The sequence below is a fragment of the Lactuca sativa genome, chromosome 5 (assembly GCF_002870075.4).
Source record: "Lactuca sativa cultivar Salinas chromosome 5, Lsat_Salinas_v11, whole genome shotgun sequence".
NCBI classification, from domain to species: domain Eukaryota; kingdom Viridiplantae; phylum Streptophyta; class Magnoliopsida; order Asterales; family Asteraceae; genus Lactuca; species Lactuca sativa.
Window position 1 is genome coordinate 240,439,747 of NC_056627.2, and position 9,072 is coordinate 240,448,818.

Consider the following 9,072-nt stretch of genomic DNA (forward strand, 5'->3'; position numbering starts at 1 on the left):
TCAACTGGCTGATAGAGACTTTCTAGATCGTCGAGTGGGTTGCGCGACTATGGTTATCTGTCTGCTGTAGAGTGTCTATCTCAAGCTTATGCACAATGGACGTGCACTAACGAATCTTGAGACGCGGAAACCCTAAGGATCGGGGAGATAGGGTTTCACCAGACGAGTGTTGGACTATCTCGGGAGGTGGTTCTACTATCTCTGCGTGAGATAGTATTCGTGGAACACCTAATAGTCCAAGGAATCTCTAAGACTGGGGTTCATTCTAGCGTGGAAAGTGTATGTTCCTGCATAACCCCTCGACTAACACCAAGGCTGGTGTCAAGCCTATGATCTCTTCGGGATCCGGGTCATGAGATTTAACGCAACTACTTTCACACTTGACCAAATATTCTTGACTGCGAAGGTTATCCTGTGGTTCTCGGTATCCTAGTGTTCACTTCGGAGAATGTATTTCATCGTCTACAGGGCGACGACGATTTCCTCCATGCAAGAGGGTGGAGGATGATAGGCACTACCTGTCTACAACAGGGTGAGCAAGGTGCTTGAGTAGTTAGAGCATCTACTGCAACTACTCTTCCGAAGGTTGTGAGTTTTCTCGGTCTAGGTCAAATCTAGTGGGTATATGGTTTCATCACTCGGAACTTTACTCGCTCAACCCGCAGCGATTCTCTTGACTCTGGCTCCTATGTTATGGAACAGAGTGAAAGTGTTTTGCTAAGAGGTACGTGGTAGAACTCATGCTTGGCTTAACCGCCAATACTTGATGTATGCCAGCGTATACCTGGTTATAGTGGTCAGCCTCGTGAGTTCTATTCTCTGGGTTCACGAACCTGATGTGCGAGGTGTGAAGGGTCTCCCGGGGGAATCTAAGGGGTATGCCTCGGATGGTTGCCGTTTTCTGAAGTATCTGCAGTGTCTTTCGCTTTGGTATTTATTTGACTACGAGGGGTCGGTCAATAGTGTATGGTACCCTCCCTTGGGTACTTCGGAAGGTTTGAGATAAGAGGGACGATTGACGGATCACATTAGGTTTGATTAATTGTGTCAGGTTTAGGTTCAGGAGAACCTTTATGCGCCGACATGGCTATGGAGAAAGTTCCTTTTACACAGCACTGAGGGTGTACACATGGTTGCACGAAGTCAAACCATGATCAATAGAGTCGTCGAAGTTGGCACACTTCGACATGATATATAATGAAGATCGATAGAGTCATGTGCCGAACAGGCACACAAGTTCTAGGCGTCTCGGGTTTCGTCCTATGTATCACTACCGTGGATACCTGGACTGATAGAGAGTTCTAAGTGTTTCCGAATAGAGTATCTTTTCGTGAATGAATTCTCACAAGGCATTTCTATAATCGCCTCACATATACTAGTCATGTATATTTAAGGTGGGGAGGACTATTGACTGAGCGACCCCGCCCTAAATCCACAACCAAACGAGGAACAGGAAATGAGGCGGCATTCGCTCACTCTAGTTCTGTCCATCTTAAATATGCATGGTCGTAACGTATATGTTTAGCCATTATAGTTTTACCTAATGAATTTTAAATTTTATAACAGTGCTGCGACTTTCGCCTTACTGGAAGGAATTTACATTTGAATTAGTCTTTTATTGTATTTAGTTTAGTTATCCGAGATCGAGAGACGTACCAAAATCTAATGAGTTCCTTGCCGCTTCTCCCTAAGTAGTAGTGTCAGGCTCCTTCTGTGTCTTTGCCTTTCTCTTCGGTTGGGCAGTCCTTCTTGAAGTGTCCCATTTCGCCACATAGGTGGCAAACTGTATGGGTCGCCACATTGGTGATTGATGTAATGAACTTAACCGGGGTTCTGCAGACGCGAGCAGTATGCCCCAACATGTGGCACCTAGCACAATAGAGTTCCCGGCAGGCACCATGATGATGGTAGCTGCACTTGCCGCAGTGGGGAAGGTCTCCTAGGTATGGTCTTCTTGGAGTCGGGAGGGAAGGATTGACAGGGGTATAGGCTGCCTCAGCTCGTTGCCCATCGGAAGGTCCTTGAGCCGAGGTACTTCCCACCTCTATCTTGAGTTTTCTCTTTAGTGGGTTTGAGTGAGGTTCTTGGGTGGCTGAGTATGGAAGTGTTGGTTGCTGCTGTCCATTGCCAGGATTGGAAATCCCGACCGGGCCCTTGCTAACATTGGCGGTGTTAGCATTCAGGTGAGCCATGACAGCTGCTACGGCTGCTGAGACTGCAGCTTGGAATGTAGCTTCATCGAATAAGAGAGTAGGTTTCTTGCTTGTGGATTGGTTACGCTTCTTCGGTGGCATGGTTTTCCTACACGGAAAGGAATACAAGGTAATGAGAGACGATGGTTATCCCTGGACATTTCTATCCTGATCGTATTAGGCATAAATTTTCCCGTGCCTCGGGTACTAGTTATCTGAATGTCGACCTACATCCCTATGATGTAGTCCTGGTAATCAAGGTAGGAGTATGAGTATCAGAAAAGGCCATAAGATGCGAGTCGTTCCTACTAAGTTACCTTTTATACTTGGAAAGGTTTCACTCTCCGGCCTGGAGAGATTTGAGAACGGTTTGGAACGAAACTGCGGAAAGAGAGGCTCACAAGGGCAGATGGCTAAAATTCACTCATTAGAGATGCGGGGATCCGCCCTAATCGTGTGACTGGCAACGGGAAACGACGATTTACCTAACACATAGCGTGACTAGTGTAGCCACTAACTCACTAAATTGTATTATTTTATGGGTGTATGAGCGTGAAGAACATGAGGAAAAGACAATTCCCGGGTTCCATGTACTGGCTCCCTCGGTCTGCCTCGTGTCTTTGACTGGAATCGGCGTTGGTTTCCTTCGGGTAGTTTCCTAGGGTTCTCTTCTCGTATGGACATATTGAATTTCTACTCCGCCTTCCTTCTGATTCCAACTCTGGGTGTCATCACTTCATGATGGATGACTGGGAATCTCCGAAGTTTAGGCGAATTCCTCAACGATGTCCCTAAAAGAATATGGGCACTTGGTGCATTCAATAGTCTCGACCCAGTTCATTTATTTCCGAACAGGAAATCTTCTCAATGAACCTCTTCAGGGTCGAATTCAACTCTTCTGTTATGCACTGAAGTGGGTAGGGTTTTCTACAGGGTTCGTGCAAGAATGGAAATGTCTAAAGAATCCTAAGAGATTATTAACATTTCACTGTATGATCCATATCGAGTCCTGCTACCATTACACAGGGTATACAAATCATATAAAGCTTAGATCCGATAGGCCTTCGAATATGTGATACTACTTTAGAACCACATCCCAACAAGGAAAAGGAAATAGAGTGAAACCACACATTCTTAGCCTATGGGATCCTTATTATATATAACCTTGGGAGTACACCCTCTGTAGTTGTAGGTATGTCAATAAGGATCTTTTAGTTATTCACGCAAGGTTGTTTATGTATTCTAAAATACCCCTATGGTATTTTAATTCTTGTTTGATTCTTATCTTTTGAATATGATTATGGGATTAGTGTGGATCTTTTAGCGTTCGAAAATACTCCTATAGTATTTTAACTTTATGTTTGGCTCTAACAATCCTAGTTGGTAAGTTTCAAACCTGTTGCACACCACTATCACTCCCGAGCACACATTCATCGCATCTCGAATAAATGTAGTTGATCAGGTTACATTTATTCCAGCTTACGATTACATAACTGCCTAGGTTTGACTGTAGGGCTCAACATCCGAAGACTTTTATTATTGTTCTTCTTGTGATACTTTTGTTCAAGTGTTTAGATTCTGGAGGTTATTATACTTTGGTAAAATATAGTTATATTTTAAATTATAATTCTTGGTCAGAGTGTTTTATCCCTTTGTGTTTATAGGTTGTATATCTTTTATGAATTGATATACTTAGCTCACTATAAACAATGCTCTGATACCAATCTGTCACACCCCAAAACCGGAACGGCGGAAACGTTTTGGGGTGGATGACGTCATGTCAAGTATCACAACACATGCATTATAGTAATCGTTTTACATGGTTACATTAATACATCAAAGTAATACAAGTAATAGAATAAATATTGCGTGGTACTAAGCTATCTTCATCAAAAACTCCGGGGATGTACTTGTCTAATGCTAACCTGAGAATACAAGTTATTTGAAAAGAGAGTATCAGCATTTTTACAAATGCTGGTGAGTTCATAAGTATTTAATGACATTTATTCAAATAACTTTATAAAGCAGTAGTTTAAGTGTTCACTGTGTATTAGAGTTCTTTCCAGAAAATCCAATATTTCCTTTAATGAAGCAGCCTTTTACCAAGACTGGTCAGTGTTGTGTGGTAAAAAGTAGTTTTCCCTAAGTTGCTATCATTATCAAAATACTGAATTTGATTATTGAGGAAAGCAAACGACGTCAGGGAATATCATATGCCTCAGCAGTGAGGACTACTGACTAAGGCAAGGAATCATAGACTCCAGGGGAGTATCGAATGAACGACACGCCTGGTTCAGTCCAACAAGTAGAGACTCAGACCCCAGAAAGTACCAAATGCAAGGTACAGCTGGTAAGGTCTAAAACAGTGAAAGATAGACCCCAGAAAGTATCAAATGAAAGATACGTCTTGTAAGGTCAAAAACAGTGAAAGACAGACCCCAGACAGTATCCAATGAAAGACACGTCTTGTAAGGTCAAAACAGTGTGACTCTGAAAATGAGTTACTAGCATACAGTGTAGATTGCCGGTGAAATACCGTTACCTTAAGGCCAAAGAATTATAAGGTAACCCGGGATACTCGTAACCATACTGACTAGAGTTCCAGACGCCCTACAAGCGTCTATAATGTGACATTTGTCACCCGTTGGCTTGGTAGGCCGGGACTGTAGCTAGCAGTCTGGGTGCGGGGTTGTCGATCCCGTATAGATCTATACACACAATGTCCGCTCTCCCTATAGGAGACTCTGGTTACCAACTAGACGACGGAGAAGGCCGTGTCTTGAAGATGCATCCCAAATAGTGGGTAGAGACTTCCAAATAGTGGGTAGTGTGTAAGTGTTGAACTAGAGGTAGAGATTTCCCAATAGTGGGTTTCTAATGTAAGTGTAGACTAGAGATAGAGACTCTTTACTGAACTGACTAGAGAATTCCTATATGTCCATACTCATATACATAATATATAACTAATGAGTCAAACGACCTTCGGATGGCCATCCGATCCCACCAGACCACATCTCAACGAAGAAAAGTAAATAGGGCAGATGAGCCTTCCTAAGTCTTTCAACCATTACTTATATGTACCTATATAAGCACAGACATACATCTAACTACGACTGAGTGTGAATCAAGTAGAAGTGATCTTTGTGAAGTACTGGTGTCTAACAAGTGAAGTAGAAGTAGTCGCAAGTGAAGTAGAAGTGTCGAACAAGTATAAGCGTATCACGAAGTAGAGACGACAATAAGTGAAGCGAGGGCGTATCGAGTATAAGTGAAGTAGAATTGTATCTCTAAGTAAGAGTATGAATAAGTATAAGCGTCCATCAGGTATAAGCGACTACCAGTATAAGTGAAAGCGTTACAGAGTAGGAGTATGAAATAAGTATAAGCGAAGCAGCAGTATTTAACAAGTAAAAGTATACGTCGAAAAAGGGAATCTTTGATGAAAAGCCTTTATGTACAGAGAAAATCACAAATTGTATTCTTTTGTAAAATCTGTTTGAAAACCTTCGAAAATCTTTCATAAACCAGTTTAGAATGAATCTAGTTAAAACAGTATAATTAAGAGTTTTGAAACAATTGAAAACCATTATAGTGTCCTACTCGGTAAAACAGTGTACAATGGTAAAATCTTGTGCATGCGGGTTATCAATCACATGTGATTGATATGATAACTGGCATCTTTAACTTGTATTCCCCCCCTATAAAACATTTAAAAGAATTTAAAAGGTTCATTCAGGGGTATGAACTCACCTAGTGTAAGTAGGTCCGATGAAGGTGCCGTTTGGGCGTTCGGTGTCACACAAGGACTTGAGCACATAAAATGACCTATTTAACATATGATAACACATGTTCACATACAATTAGTATATTTAATACTAATTAAATATGTATAAGCATTCAAAGGAGCGGAAAACACTTTGGCTAAGTGTTTGGGTGTCCCGGGTAGCGTTTAAGGGTGTGTATGGCTAAGGAATGGAGTTTACTCTCCAAGATTAAACCCCCAAAGTTGAGTTTACGGCCCAGGGACATCTCACCATGAGTTTACGACTGTAAACTCATGGTGATGGGTTCTAGGGTGTTTAATGCTTCTAGCTTGCTCATGGAATTATTCTAAGTACTTTTCATAAAAGGCATGAGTGGGTTTGAGGCTTCTAAGGGCATTTTCTTGGAGTTTACGGCCTAGGGACCACTCCTAAGGGAGTTTACGGCCGTAAACTCTCATCCTTAGAGTTTTGTGAAGTTTGAAGCCCCTAATACCTTGCTAGCAATTTATAATGGAGTGTGGTGCCATTTTGGGGGATTAAAACTATCATTTGGATGAGTTTTGGGGAGTTTACAGCCTAGACACTTGCTTGGGCCGTAAACTCCTTTTTATCCCTCCTTTTCTTGTGTTTAAGCCCTTGTTTCAATCCTAGTATTTTATAGAAATAGTCTAAGGCCATTTAGGGAACAAAAACCAACATTTTGGCTTGATTTGGGGAGTTTACGGCCTTGACACATGTCTGGGTCGTAAACTCCTTTTGTCCCTCCATTTTGATGTGTTTAAGTGATCTAAACCCAAAATACTAAGTCCCTAAATTATGAATGAAGCCTAAGGGTGGTTTGGGAGTGTTTTTGGGGCTTTTTGACATGTTTAAGAGGTGTTTACGGCCTAAGCTTGTGCTTGGGCCGTAAACTCCCTTTTATGCCCTAAATCATTGTGTTTTAATGTTTAAACACTCCTAGGTAAATCCCTTAATTTATTTCCAAGCCTTTAGGGACATTTTGGGGTCATTTTGGCCTCTATTTAGGGGTTTACGGCCTAAGGAGGCACTTATGCCGTAAACTCCTTTTTCATGTCTCAATCTCGTGATTTTTAGGCTATAAAGACAATAATGTACGCATAGAACAAGTTAGGGTTGATAGTCTTACGTTTAGGAGTCGGAAATCGCGGTTTTTGAGTCGAAAACGAGTCTAGAGAGAGAGTATAGAGAGAGAGGGTGGAAAAGCTTCAAATGGAGTTTACTCCCCTTTATATATGGGTGGGAGTTGGAGCTCAGTGGAATTCTACCCAATACGGCCGTTATACGGGGCTTTTGGTCGCACCCGATTTAGTGGTCGTAATAATAAAAACTAACTTTTTCCAATTAAATGGAAATGTATGTTATGTGTTTTTATTTCCTTTCATCACGACTTAACGGCCTATTAAACATAAACAAATGAAACATTTATTTATTTGACGATCTCCTATTAACGGAACTTTTATACAGTGGAATATTCCGTTAACGGTAACGGGGAAATGTAACGGAACAACTTGGGTTGTCACATTTTGTGACAAAAGATTTCATCTATCATTTGTCATTTAATTTGTCTTAGAAAAACAAAAGTTGTTCTGTGTATGTTGATATGTATGATGTGCATAGACTAGCCAATGACCATTGTGTTGTTGTATTTGTCGTTTTTGTTATAAAAGTGGTTGTAATAATTTATTTATTAATATGGTATATAATAAATGTAATGATACTTTCTTGGTTTATTTTTGTAAGTAATAGATTAGTTTTTATAAATAGTTTATTTGTACAAAAATATAACAAAAAATGAAGTATGAGCCATTTTTTTAAGACAAAAGGGTTAATTTTGAAGTTAAGAAGCATGCTGGGAAATTAGTGACAGTTTCTGAAAAGTGTCACTAAAGTAGTTTCTTAAGGATTGTTGGACTTTTAGCGACAGTTGCTGAAATATTACCTTAAAGAAGTTTTCCCAATATTTTGCAAGCGATGACTGTTTTCTCAACTGGGAGCTTCTACAATAACATTACAAAAAGACTTTTTGTCCCTTTAAATATCCCTTTAGAAATGGACTTGACATTTTTTGTGTTGGCTCACATATATTTTATGCATGTTTGTGTTGTTTATTTTATTCAAGTATGTGGTTGATAAATTAGTTTTACACATGCTAAAATAATTTTAAACAAAATAAACATCACATTGAGTTTAGTTTTCAAAATTTCTAATGTGGACATAATATGTAACAAGTTATTATTTTAAAATAAAATCCAGTTTAAAAAAACATTAATAACAGCAAATTTTGAAATCCTCAATTAAAAATTTTAAAATGGTGATTTTTGTAACTTATACAAACTCCAAATATATAAGTAATAAAAGAAAGTTTTATTAAAGATATAAAAGGTTCAAATGTGTTCAAACTCAAAATTAATATTGATTATTAAATTGAAAATTGAATCACGTCAAGTTAGATAAAAAACTAGTTTTTTATATAGAACCTTTAAAAGTGATTTCCTTTTGAAAATTGGTATCATAGTTTATTATATTCATGTAATAACCATGATATCATATGTTTTTAAAACTAGATTATAAAACAAAAAAGACCCCTTTCAAACCTGAAATATATGCAATCCATTTTGAATACCACCCGCACATCTCTTGTATGCACTAGCGTGATAAAGGATACCTAACCGGTTAGTGTTATCTTTTTATTGCCAAGGTGTATTCGTGATATCTATAACCAAGTTATAGGACTAGGACAGTTACACAAGCTTTTCAAATTGGATCATCTGATCGGAAATATTTTGTGATAAATGATACCTAAGAAAGAGAGTTTTGAAGCATAAATGAAATCAAACATGTCTAGTTAAATTTATTATTTAGCGATCCCATGAATATAGGAACTATATAGTAGAATATAATTGATAATCGATGTCTACTGGATTGGATTCAAATTAATGGGATAACAGATACCTAAGAATTTATTTATTTTGCAACCTGGATCCTAGACTTTGATAATTAATGTTTTTGGAAACTAAAAGGGTATTAATTATTAAAGAGTTTAAATATTAAAAGTTCTAAATGATTTTTGATAAAATTTTGTAGACAAATAATCC